Source organism: Stegodyphus dumicola, chromosome 2 (assembly GCF_044657685.1).
Source record: "Stegodyphus dumicola isolate Sdum_Otavi_A_Nest chromosome 2, ASM4465768v1".
Taxonomy (NCBI): Eukaryota; Metazoa; Arthropoda; class Arachnida; order Araneae; family Eresidae; genus Stegodyphus; species Stegodyphus dumicola.
The window spans coordinates 68266046-68280771 of record NC_140769.1 but is presented as its reverse complement, the minus strand read 5'-3'; the positions used below and the strand labels follow the sequence as shown (position 1 = coordinate 68280771).

Below are 14726 nucleotides of genomic sequence, written 5' to 3'. Positions count from 1 at the left end.
TTTTTACGTAGAAAGTCGGTCTATTGCGCTGTCTGTTGGATTTCATATGACATGTAGTTTGTATTTTATGCGTACTTTCATTTAATTTTATTTACTTAATAATGTTTGGCAACTAATAGTTATTGTTAGTTTTGTTTCTTGAGCGTGGCATCAAAACAACTTAGAGAACTAAAAAACTACGTACGCGTAGTAGGTAGGATTGTTAGAAGAATTGATTATTATTTACATGAGTGCTGTTTTTATTTAAGATCGTACCTTATTTTCAGCAATAATGAATACTTTAGAATATATTAATTAGTTTCTAGAGTCCGTTTAGCGTATTAGTTTAATTTGACGCATGAACACGCTCTTCTCAGCGCTACTTTTGTTTTAGTAACTTTGTTTCCAATATTAAAACATAGCTTTCATCCAAATATTTAAACATACCTTTCAGGCAGAAATGAGAAGGAACAGTAGGGATTTATTTAAAAAATGTAAATATCTTCAAAGATTCTGATAAATTCCGATCAAAGATTCTGTGTTAAGATTTCCGATCTATAATCTCATGGGATTTTTTTTAAATTCATCTATTTTAACTTTCTTTTAAGGCAAGAAAAAGGCTATTATTAATGCAATATTAAATAGAAAAAAAAGATTACGTTGATTATATTCGTATATTCTTTGATATTATTTAATTTAAATTGTACTGTTGCAAAATATGTGCTTGCCTTTTGAACTACTAGGTTCAGAAAATAGACAGCACTGCTAGCTATATCGCATTGAAATTTTGAATCGTTTTTCGAACATCTGGCTAGCATGCTGAAAAGACAGAATTTTCTTGATGTCGACAGTTGAATAATCGGTTGATCTTTAGATTATGGTAACTTGGCGAAAATTTGGCGACCAACTTTCCTACGGCAACCCTCTATTTTTTTTTTTCCCGCCGCCATTTTGTCTTCACGAAGTAAAGACATGTTTCCTTTCTTTTTATCTACTGAACACTTCTTCCAACAATCTACTAGCCGAATTACACTTATGCTAGAAATTTTATCTAACAAAACTGCTTAATCATGACAAATATTCACTGCAAAATTGGGAAAAAGTGCACAATACCATACTTCTTATGCATTTTTCAAAATAACACATACACATAAACCATGTACACGTCGACTTATTTTTACTTAAAAAAACATCCCAGAATTACACAAAAATGGCATTGCGCACACTCTTCACTATATCCATGTACACTGCTTTTTTCTCATAAATTAGAAAAATTTCACGAAAATACATGACAATTTTCTCAATCTTTAAACCCGGTAAAAAGAACATATATGAAATTACCTGATCGCGAAAAAGTATATACCCTTTCCAAATATGAACATTTCCACGTATAAAATAAATAAAATATCCAAAAACTTTTACCTCTAAATCATCTATTATATTATAAACGTCACCAACGAATTCATACCGCAAGCATTACAAATACTTAGTGTCAAATGTTTAAATTATTTCCATGCACGTTTACTTCAACTAAAACATATACCAAATTCCTACAAACATAAAATTCACAAAATAACTATCATTTAATTAAAATATCACTAAACCATGTACAGGTTGACTTATTTTTACTTAAAAAAAAATCCCAGAATAGCACAAAAATGGCATTGCGCACACTCTCCACCATATCCATGTACACTGCTTTTTTCTCATAAATTAGAAAAATTTCACGAAAATGCATAACAATTTTCTGAAACTTTAAACCCGTTAAAAAGAACATATATGAAATTACCTAATAATGAAAAAGTATATACCCTTTCCAAATATGAACATTTCCACGTATAATATAAATAAAATATTCAAAAACTTTTACCTCTAAATTATCTATTATATTATAATCATCACCAACGAATTCATACCGCAAACATTACAAATACTTAGTGTCAAATATTTAAATTATTTCCATGCACGTTTACTTCAACTAAAACATATACCAAATTCATGCAAACATAAAATTCACAAAATAACTATCATTTAATTAAAATATAATTAAATTCAAAAACACTACTTAAAATATAAATAAGCACATGCAATAAATTAATAAAAATTAGCTTACAATCCTAATTACTTTAAACTAAATCATTGCTAATAACAATTTTCCCAATAATACCAAATTACTTTACTTCCACCTTACATTTAGAAGAATGCATAAAAATAATATCCTCAAATAATTAAAAATACTAACTTACCTAATCTTCTTCAGAATCTTGCTTAAATGGTGGATACACTTTTATTATGGATTCAATAAAATTATTGAACGATTTTTTCTGCGAATTTTACCTCCACACTTCCTCCGCTAAATAAAAAGCAAAATTCTCTTTATCACATCAAGAATTCACTTTAGACGGCGCCATACAATCCCAAAATTATTCAACCCTACTTCACACAACACACAATGAAGCTTAATACAAAATAATATACAGCCACAGATATTTTTCCAAATTCCCCCCTTTTCCGATTAAAGAACCGTAATTCGTCCATTAATATCACATGACATATCCCATGATCTCTCATTTCCCTCGCACAAAATAATGCGTAATCGGAACTGAGTACTGCTCACATTATTACCAAAGTCCCAGGTAGTAACCTTTATCGCCTCCAAAATGTCACCAAACTACCAGTTACCATATTCTAAAGATCAGCCAGATCATAATTGCTCTTTATTTTATAAATTACAGTTTCATATTTTTAATTGTATAATTTCTGCATGCCATCTTGCCAGATTTAAATTGATGATCTATAATCCAGAAAACCCCTAATTCGGAATTCCCGAAGTCCCGACGAGTTTGGATTACAGACTGTACTGTATAAATATAGGTTTTCATCCAATTTATTTGGTGACTTTAAATGACAGAGCATAATTTATTTAGTAGTAGCGTTAAGAAGTAACAGAAATCATATTATTTATTTTGTAAAATGTTTTAGTGATTGAGCCCATGTTAAACAGTATTTCACTATATTTATGTTCAAATAGAAAAGTTGTTCCTTGCGTAAGAGTAATGTATATTGCTATGTACTTCACAATTTTTAACCAGTTTGCCATCCTACACAACGCAAACTGCTTTACATACCATTTTTTTCCTTCAAAGATAATTTTTTTTTTGTCCAAAACTGACCTCAGCATATTTATTCCCCCTTTCACCAGCTGTGAAGATCTATTTAGAATTTCTATTCAAATCAACTTAACTGTGTACTTGTCATACTCAAGATGATGAATAAAGACTCCCTAATGAGGACTGTAAAACGAAAAGATTTGTGTATCACTTAGATCAGATATTTTTCGCTTCTTTTACCTAACCCCAAATCTATTACAGTGTAAATGAAATTTTTAAATGACAAGTAAAAGCTTTGTTCATTGAAGTAAAAATAAGTTCATTAGCTAGTGTTGCCTATTTGAAATAATCCTTAATTTTGTTTTATTATTTTCTTGATGCCCTGTAACAAAACTTATGATCGAATTATTTCCCGGATAATTTTATCTATTTAAGATTTATGTTCTTTATATGGAAATAAAATCTTCCATTAGCCTGTACTTTACCTACACCAAAAAAAGTTTGAATTATGAATTATGTAAAGTGCCAATTTCAAAGAGTTGGAATGTAGTAATCATTTTTAGTTTTTCTATTACTAGAAAGTGACAATTCTTTTCTTAAATTGGACTGAAAATTCAACATTATTCATAATAAAATTAAGCAGCAAATTTTTGGCCATTTTTAAATTTTTAAAATTGTAATTGTTGCAACTATCTTTATAATTCTGTTAATATTTGCTTTTTCTAATTGTAGCCTTGTAAAAGTAAATGGCTTCAAGAACTGTATCTTTCAAGACTATCCTCATAAAAACATTTCAGTCCCTTTAAAATTAGATTAGGCGAACTTAGCTAAATTTATTTTTTAAGGTTTTGGTATGTGTAGGTTAAAAATATGAAGCATTCACATTATACCTTGTATAATTTAAATGATATAATAATATATAAAATCGAGTTTTCCACTTTGTACGTAGAATTTAAATACATTAAATTTTTGGCTAATCTTTGGAATATGGTAACAGGTAGTTTGGCAACATTTTGGAGGCGATAAAGGTTACTACCTAGGACTTTGGGAATAATGTGAGAAGTACTCAGTTCCGATTACGCATTATTTTGTATGAGGGAAATGAGAGATCATGAGATATGTCATGTGACATTAATGGACAAATCACTGTTCTTTAATCAGAAAAGGGGGTAAATTTGTAAAAATATCTGCTGTACTTTATAGTATTAGTTTCATTCTATGTTCTGTGAAACAGTGTTGTTTAATATTTGGACCCCATGGCCCTATATAAAGTAAATCCGAAATTTTTATTGCGTTTATGTGTAATTGAAAAGAATTGCTTAATTGCGGATAAGTATGAATGTCCAACATGTGGGAATGAAATGAGATTGTGTGAAAGGAAGGATATTAGGTAAGTTAGTATTTTTAATTATTTGAGGATATTATTTTTATGCATTGTTCTAAATGTAAGGAGTAAATAAATTAATATGGTATTATTGGAAAATTGTTATTAGCAATGATTTAGTTTAAAGTAATTAGGATTGTAAGCTAATTTTTATTAATTTAATGTATGTGCTTATTTATATTTTAAGTAGTGTTTTTTAATTTAATTATATTTTAATTTAATGATCATCATTTTGAGAGTTATATGTTTGTAGTATTTTGGAATACGTTTGAGTAGAAGTAACTGTGCATGGAAAGAATTTAAGTATTTGACACTAAATATTTGTAACCATTTTTAATGTTTGCGTTATAAATTGGCAGGTGAGGTTTATAATAGATAATTTAGAGGGAAAAGTTTTTGGATATTTTATTTATTTTATACGTGCAAATGTTCATCCTTGGAAAGGGTATGTACTTTTTCGCGATCAGGTAATTTCATATATGTCCTTTTTACCGAATTTAAAGATTCACAAAATTTTCCTGCATTTTCGTGCAAATTTTTGTAATTTATGAGAAAATAGCTGTGTAGATGGATAAAGTCAAGAGTGTGCACAATGCCATTTTTGTGCAATTCTGGGATGTTTTTTTAAGTAAAAATAAGTCGATGTGTACATGGTTACTGTGTATGTGCGATTCTGAAAAACATGGCAAGGAGTTTGCGATTCTGCACTTTTTCCCAATTTTGCAGTTAATATTTGTCATGATTAAGCAGTTTTGTTCCATAAAATTTCTAGCATAAGTGTATTTCGGCTAGCAGATTGTTGGAAAAAGTGTTGAGTAAATTAAAAAAAAAGAAACATGTCTTGACTTTGTGAAGACAAAATGGCGGCGAAAAAAAAATAGAGGGTTGCTGTAGCAGAGTTGGTCGCCAAATTTTCGAAAAAAAAATCGCCAAGTTACCATAATCCAAAGATTAACTACATTTTTTAATAATTCTGTAAGTATTAAATAAATAACGGGAATAATGTATAACAAATTAAAAATTGTAAAATACCAGAAATTTATTCTTATTTACATATTTCTATACAACTTTACAATGAAGGTATACCGAATTCTACCTAAAGAAATTAAAATTGCATTTGCAAAATTAATATTTTTAAAGTAAAGATATATTATGAGGTTTGTTTATGAAATGTGACTTCTAATTAAGATTTATACAGTGTAAATGAAAATTTTATAAAATTTTGTATTAGTATTTTTTTGCAAATGAAGATATACTGGCCCTTTCTACCATTTGTTAGTATGTAAATCAGTTTCCTGTAGAAAATGCATAGACTCCAACTACTACGGATTCTCCGTAGTTTCTACGGAAATTCATGAAAAACTACGAGCTACGAAAAGTATGGAAAAAACTATGGATTTTACAGAAACAAGAGCAGGAGAACCAGTACGCAAAACGGAATCAACTAATTCATCCGATTATTGGTTGAATACTCGTGTTATCATATATCACGTGTTGAGTGCGTTCCTAGTTTTGAAGAATTAGCCAATCGTAGATCAGTAACTCCAACCGTTAACGACTTATCAATAGTTCCACCCAATTGTCTGTGTCCCAGGTTCCTCGCTGATGCGTTAGGCTGCATTGTGTAGTTTACGGCGAGAGCTTAGCGTGTGTCTTGTGAACTGTGAATCAGGTGAAAGATTTTTAATCATAATGCTGCCTCGAACGAAGAGGCCAAAATTATCAAAGCAGAAGTTTAAAGATTCATATTCTTCAGAATTTCCATGCATTAAAGCGTCCGAAATTTCTGTGAATCACGCACACTGCAGTGTATGCAACAAAGACTTCTCAGTTGCTCATGGCGGAAAAGATGACTGTAAACGGCATGTGTTTTCTCAAAAGCATATAGAACTTGGCACCGTAAAATCTAAAGAAATAACAAATTTCTTAATAAAAGATGATGAAACAGATCTTATAAAAGCCAAATGCTATTTTGTTCGTTTTTTAATTGAACATAATCTACCGCTTTCTGTTTCGGATCATTCCAAAGAGCTTTTCAAAGCAATGTTTCCGGATTCTGCCATAGCAAAAAAATTTAGCTGCGGTCATACCAAAACTGCTGCTATTGTGAAAACGCTTGCAGAAAATACTGTTGCTGATATTATAAAATCAGTGTGCAGTACATCATTTTCTCTAAGTACTGATGGAAGTAACGATAACAATGATAACAAACTGTACCCATTGGTTATAACATACTACAGTAAAGAAAAGGGAGTGATAATTACTTTATTGATTTCTATTTTAGAATGCACGAATAATACAGGAGAAGGTATTTTTAATTGTATAAATGAAAACTTTAAAAACAAAGGTTTAGAATGGAAAAATTGCTTATCATTTTCTTCAGATAATGCTAGTAATATGATTGGAAAGTTTAAAGGTGTAGCATCATTTATCAAAATGCATCAACCAAGTATAATCACCCGAGGTTGTCCGTGCCACCTCTTGCATATAGCTGCAAAAAAAGCTACTGAAAAATTAATTGGCTCAGAAATTGAAATGTTGATAATAGATATATATTTTTACTTGGAGAAAAGTTCGAAACGGAAGCATAGCTTCAAAGTTGCTCAACAAATTTTGGGACAGAATGCAAAATCTCATAAAATTTTGAAATATTGCAGTACGAGATGATTGTCTCTTTTAGAATCTATAACAAGGATTTTGGAACAGTGGGATGCTGTGATAAATTTTTTTGGAGATAAACCAGATAACAGTGAGAATGAAGGAAAGAGATTGCAAAACATTAAAAAAATTTTACAGTCACCGACCACCAAATTGTACTTGTTATTTTTGAAAAATACTTTGCCTTTGTTTATAACAGTAAATATTAATTTGCAACAACAAGCTCCTTATATACATAAATTGAGAAGAGAACTTTTTGAACTTTTAATGAATTTATTTGTTAGATTCGTAAAACCATCAGTAATTTCTAAAGAAAATGAAGATGTTACTCTAACGTCTATTCCATTTCAGAAGTATAGTAAACAAAAAGAAAATGAAAATTTAGTGATTGGTGCGGAAACAAGACTATATTTAAAAAATGCCAAGTTGAATGAAAGTGAAGTGAAATCATTTTTCAATTCTGTGCGAGCTTTTTTTGTAACTGCATGTTCATATATAATTGATAAATTTCCACTGAGTGATCCATTTCTAAAACATGCTGAAGTTGCTGACATCAACTTGAGAACTGAAGTCTCATTTTCATCTGTTCTTTACTTGATGAATACTTTTCCATCCATTATTGATGAAAAATGTCTTAATCAAGTAGAAATTGAATTTTCCATGTATCAAGTAGATGATTTGAAAGAAATTGTAGATTTGCGTATTGATATAGCATGGGGAGAAATTGCCAAATTAAAAAATATGAATGGGTGTATTAAATACAAAGTATTGCCTTCTGTAATGCTTGCTGTCTTAATAATACCTCATTCAAATGCAGCTTGCGAAAGAATTTTTTCTATTGTTAAAAAAAATCAGACGGAATTTCGACCAAATTTAGGTCTTAAAACTCTTGAAGCAGTTTTGATTGAAAAAATAAATATGCAGGCAAATGAAGAACTGTGTTATAAAAAAACATTCTCAAAATCAGAACTTAAGCTTGCTAAGCATGCTACATATAAATCTTTGCATTCATAAATTATGCGTATTTTGTTTAATACTTATATGTATCATTCTTGGTTATTTAAATTTTATTTCCCTGTAGAAATCACATCCAGAATAAAGATATGATTTATAGCTTCTGATTTTTTCTATGATTAGTAGTGATTTGAAGTACTTTTTATTAGTGAATGCTTGAGGAGTTAAAAGAAAATTTCTAATTAAATGTGCATATAATTTACAAGGTATATTTTTAATTATTCAGTTTTATATGTATATGGATTTTAAATGTAATAAAATTGATTACAATTAATTATTAATTTAAAATTAATGAATGGTTAATTACAACATACGCTACGCGCACATTTTCAAAGTTGTAAAAATGTCGTTCGCGCGTTGACTACTGACAAGGTTTGCTGAAGGTTGGAGTCTATGAAAATGTCTGACGTCTGTTCCCAAACGGAAAAAGCACGTATTGTCGAAAATGTTTTGCAGAAAATATAATTATACATTTAGGAAGGAACTAAGTAAACAATAGAGCAATACAAATTACATATATTAAGTTTTTTTTTTTTTTAATTCCAAGAATTAATGCTGTAGCTTTCTCAATTAGTGTGATTTAAAGAAAATATAAAAATATGGATTGAAAAGTAAAATATTATTGGAAGTACTCTTATATTCTTGCCAAATGCTTTTGGCGGGAAATTCTACGGTGCCATATTACTATCTAAATTTTTTATCTACATTTCGAACTTTAAGCCTAAAATGTTTCCAAAAACGCGGTTTTCGCACATGCAAAAAAGCACGTTTTGAACACAAATTTAAGCTAAAGATCCGAAACAAAAACAAAAAATTTAGATATTGAAAATGTAAAGTTTCTAACTAAATATATTTGACAAGAATCCATGTACACAGCGATATGTTTTAACTTAAAAAAATCTACGAATTGCACAATTTAGGCAACGAACGAATCTACGAACTATGCGCAGCTCACTTTAATAAATTAACATAACAACAATAAATTTCAAAGAATACCATGTACACAGCATCCTGTTTAAAACTTTAAAAAAATCATCCTCTGAATTGCACAATCTAGGCATTGCACACAAATCAACAAAATAAACTAAAATTACAAACAGTTCAGAAAAACAACAATAACAGAAATTCATAGTAAAAAAACAATGAACATAACATTCTACCAAATAAAAACAGTAAAATAAAATTCACTTACTACAATACATTCGTTAATAAAATTTCACCAATCACACAACCCCTGTGAACAAAAGTGCCACGATTTTGCTATATCACATGTCTTTCTGCAATTCGAAAGTAACGATAAAAACTTCCTCCAAAGTTAACTTTAGTACGTGAAAACCATGTTCCAAATCTTAAACTCCGCTGACAGCCACATACTTTACCAGCAAGCATTTAACTGCAAATCCACACAAGAACTATCAGAAATGCCTTTCTTCATCTGAGTTCTCATAGCAGCTCTGCATTTCGGACTTTATTTTAAAAGTCCCACAGAAATTCCAAAAATACACTTCGATCCTCAAAAACGCACCCATGAGCAAAAGACTCGTTAACAGCTCCAACATCGTATCTTTTAATACTAACTTTTCTTTCCACACAATCTTAAAATACACGACTGAAGTCTTGCCATTACGTGTATCATTGCAACATAGGCAATTTCAAAACATGCATGAGACGAATCAATGAGCAATTAAACCACTGCAGCAAAAGAGTTAAGTTTTAACGTCAAAAGGGTTGCCATACAAACAGTATTCGAAAATATCAGTTCAGCAATGTCATTCATAAATGCCGCTTCCTAGTCATAATGAAAATTTAAAGCGAGTAATATTTCCATCTGTGCAAGTAAGGTGATAAAATAAAATGCATGTACTAGGTATAACATTTCAGTGCAATTCATAGTTCAGAGACTAATAAACAGATTATATCCTCAGGGAATCACTAACAATTGAAAAGATATTTAAAACCTTCAAACCTCTTTGTTCATTAATGAAAGGGAGGAATCTGTTGTGGATCTCACAGGATGTGTTGAGGCGGTATCCACTCGGAGACAGTGCCCATCAATCGCCTCTTTTCATTTTCGACTTGTTCTGGAGGATTGGAAAAACATGATGCAATGAATGTGTCTCGTTTCAGCCCACTTTTCACCCCGACGAACATCTGCTGTTTTTAACGGATGAAGATAAATTTCCTGTGAACAAGTCTTTATCAGGGCAAATAGTGAAGTGGTTAATACAAAGATTGAAATTGAGTGACAATCGCAGTATTTAACGAGTGTTAATAAATGCTGTAATAATAAAACAAATAAATGCATCTTGACCTTGGTCATAAGTTCTGATTCAGTCAGTAATAATTTTAGATTGGCACTGAAAGTTTTTTTTTTTTTTTTTTTCAGGTTAACATACTTTAAATTAGAATTTCAAATTATTACTGACTTGCCTATGACTGATAGTTTATAAACATCAAGTAAATGTAAGTACACTGCTTGATGTTGAAAATGAAACACCAAGAAGGAGTGGTCAGAAATTTATGCAAATTTTAGAGTAGATGCACGTCACTGAGTTCTGTGAATGATGTGAAATGCGCAGCTCTCCGACGCATCTGTAGTAAGATATAAAGGATGGAACGTGCAGTATGGCCAATATTCTTTTTGTTATTTCTGCCAGACGAATTATTAAAGAAAGTTGGTTTTGTCCCGGAGGATACGTATAATAGAGTAGAATACCAGGCTGCCGTCAACGAAGGCACTTTCAGCAGATAGACTATTTTATGAGGGTTATGGTGATTAGGCTGAGAAGGGCGGGTTGGTCCTTACGTCAAATCGCAGCTGATACCCACATGGATACGAGCACGGTGCATCGGCTATGGTGAACATGGTTGGAACAAGGAAATATGGGAAGATGGAGGGGTGCAGGTGCAGCCTGAGTGACGTCAGCATGTGGGGATTGACGCATCCACCGACAAGCTGTGGCAGTTCCGCAAGTCACTTGTACCGCAATTCTGCAGCATGTGCAACATACCCTGGATGTTCCCGTGTCCACAAGAACCATTTCCCGTCGATTGGTTGAACGTGACTTGCACTCACATCGTCCGTTAAGAAGACTGCCATTGACCCCACAACATAGACAACAATGTTTAGAATGGTGCCGGACTGGAGCGATGTGGATGACAGAATGGCGAAACGTGTTCTCAGATGAGTCGCGCTTCTGTTTATCCAGTGACAGTCGCCGCATACGTGTGTGGCACTGACGTGGAGACAGATCTAATCCGGCAGTAACTGTGGAACGCCCCACCGCGCAACAACGTCAATAATGGTTTGGGGCACTTATTGCCTACGATTCCAGGTCACCTCTAGTTTGTATTGAGAGCACTATGACGGCCCAACGATACTTAGATAATGTACTGTGGCCGGTGGCAATTTCCTACCTTCAGGGCTGCCTAATGCAATTTTTCAGCAGGATAACACCCGACCAATTAGTGCTCGCATCTCCAACATGCTCTGCAAGGTATACAGATGCTTTCCTGGCCACCGTACTCTCCTGACCTGTCACCAATCGAACATGTGTGGGATGTGATTGGACGCCATTTGCAGACTCTGCCCCTGCCTCGTTCAGAAGATGAACTGTGGCAAATGGTTGAAAGGCAATGGAGAGCCATCCCTAAGGACACCATCCACACTCTTATTGATTCTATGCCTAGACGTGTTTCTTCATGCATCGCTGTCCACGGTGGTCCTACTATCATGCTTACAAGTATCTTCATTCAGTATAGTATTATTAGTAAATTATGTTGGTATGTTCTATTGTAATCTATAGTGAGCCTTTGTATTATAACAGAAATTGTAAATGTTTATTTGATGGCATCATGTTAATCTAATTATATTGAAATCTGTTTCATGTTGTAAAAATCTGTCTACTTTTTATTTAGTACGTAATTTCATTGTCATTGTTTCTTGTCTCATGTTAGCTAGTTTCATTCTTAAGTCAGCAAGTATAGCATTATCAGTAAATAATTCTAGTCGGTCTGCAAATATCACATTCACTCAGTAAAATAGTTCTGTCGGTACTATAGCTATTGTTGACAATATGGATAGTTTCAGTCAGCAAGTATAGCTTTTTCTGCAACTTCTTCTTTATTTGTAAGCAACTTTCTGCCTTTGTATATGTTTTTGTTTAACTATTGCATGTTTGAGCCTAGTATTTTTACAGATGACTTGTTTGTTTGTTCCATACTCTCCTACTGTTCATATGCATTTTTCATTTAGTTACTTTTTTTTTTCCTCCTTAATTTTATAATAGCAAGCATTATCATTCAGTCAGCAAGTATAGCATTATCCGCATACTATGTTACTAAGTTCTATTGTACAATATGTTAGGTCAGCTCTTTAACATACCAGAAACTGTAAATGTTAGTTTGGCATCATGTTAGTTAATTGCATTGTACTATCTATCGCTGTATGAATCTGTCAACATTTTAATTAAAAAGTAAATATTATATATATTATATAGCATATAGCATTTGTATATATTCTTGTTTACCGATCGAATTTTGAGCGAAGCATTTATACAGATTTCATGTTGGTTTGTTTGCACTGTACTGTATTTTCTACTGATTTTTTGCATTTTTCATTTATTTACTTGCTTATAAGAAAATAATTGTTGTTTGCTTTTCTTTTTATATTATATTAGCATGCATTATCATCCAGTCAACAAATCTAGCATTATCAGTACACTATGTTACTCTGTTGTATTGTACTATATGTTCAACTGTATTATTTCTGTCAGCTCTTTACCATACCAGAAATTGTAAATGTTAGTTTGATGGCATCATGTTAGTTATTTATTTTGAACTTATCTAATGTAGTAGAGTTTGTCACGTTAGCCTGCATCGGGCTCCCAACTATTTAGCCAGTTTGTATTGTACAATTCTTTTACTGAATGAAAGAACCTCATCCTACTGAGCCGACTACATCCTACTGACTTGCAAAATCTGCAAATTTGAGCAATATACATGAATTACATAAACAAAATATTTAACTTGCAGACTTTGATCTATAGATTTTGTACTACATCTATAGAATATGGACTATAGACTTTTGTTGGAACTACAAACTACTCTTCATCACTACTATTTCTTTTCGTCGCATATTATATTCAAAATTCCGCACATATTTTAAAGAGTTATGTCACATATTATGTTTAAAATTTTTGTATTACATTCAAAATTCTGTACGTTTATAATTATGCTGTTTATGCTTCAAAATTTATTTTTATTAATTTTTTTTTTTTACTATGTATCATGGCAAATTATGTATTCATTTCAATTATGTATCATTGCAAATTTTGTATTCATTTCAAATTATGTATCTGTTTGCTAATATCAATAAATGGCTGAGATCACGTAGTGGGGAGACGGCACTAAACCAAATAATCAAATGGTAAAGGCGTGGTGCCCGTCTTCCCTTTTCCTAAATCCTAAATCCTAAATCCTATTGAGCCGACGCCATCTCGCTCTGCATTCTGACTATCATTTTGAAATAAAGATCACTTATTGCTGCTTGCTGTCTTTGTCTTTTTTCCTAATTCCATCACTTTCTGACTGCTCATTCTTGGTGTTGCATTTTCAATGTCGAGCAGTGTATATATATTTTTAAATTCGAGTGATAACTTAACAAAAATTGGAAAAGACAGAAGGGGCATGTAATGCTCATTTAATTTAAATATCTGTATAGAAGTTATCCTCAATTTAATCCCGAGGATAAAAATCAGATAATTTTAATGCTAATGTGTAGTTATTGCTTGTGAAGTTTACAATGTATACTTCTTTAAGCTTTTTCTGCCCGTATCACCAATCACACTAAGCATAATATATGATATGAATGCTGAATTCCATTTGCTTATCAGGGAAAGAAATCATATTACAATGGAGTAGCAATAGCTCCCTGTTTTTACGTAACAAAAATGATACCATTCATTTTCTGATATCTTAGTATGTTTAGTTGAATAAATCTGTCATTCAAAAAATATAATTCAACTTTATTATTGTACTAATACTAATTATTGTCATGTAGTCATTGGTTGTTATTTATGTTCCAGATATATGTCAATATTTTATTGGAATCAACTTGCTTTGCTATTAAATATTGTAAACTGTCATAAATGTTCTTGTTCCTCCAGGATCTGCATTTTAATCCTCATTTCATATATTTCTGCATTTAAATCTTTTAACCAGTTCTTCTGAGAAATGTAACTGTGATATGATTTATAACTTGAAGATAAAATAAAAAGAATATTTAATGATAATAAGAAAGCTGTGACTTTAGAAGTCTAGTTTAATGCAAAATATTAAATATATATTTTAGTACTTCCTTATTATAGCTGCCTCTAAGATTGAATCACCAATAAACCAAGATAGATCACCGAAATCTCATCATGTGTTCTTGTACTTAACTATGTGTTACATCTTGGTTGATTAGCGATTAAATTTTGGAAGCCACTATAATAAGGTAGTACCTACATTTTTTATATTATTTGGACAAAACGATGCACTATTTATTCTTGCTCTCACTATCATTTGATAGCATGATTTTG

At 31.5% G+C, this 14726-nt stretch overlaps 1 protein-coding gene across 3 annotated transcripts in view; it reads left to right on the top strand.

Annotated features, from left to right (window-relative positions):
• Positions 1-14726, top strand: part of LOC146998465 (SRR1-like protein) — a 28362-nt gene continuing 13636 nt past the window's right edge. The window contains exon 1 of one of the 3 annotated variants that reach the window (XM_085810744.1): positions 1-53. The gene's annotated coding sequence lies outside the window, so the exon portion shown is untranslated. The other 2 variants (XM_085810743.1, XM_085810745.1) reach the window with 2 other exon arrangements.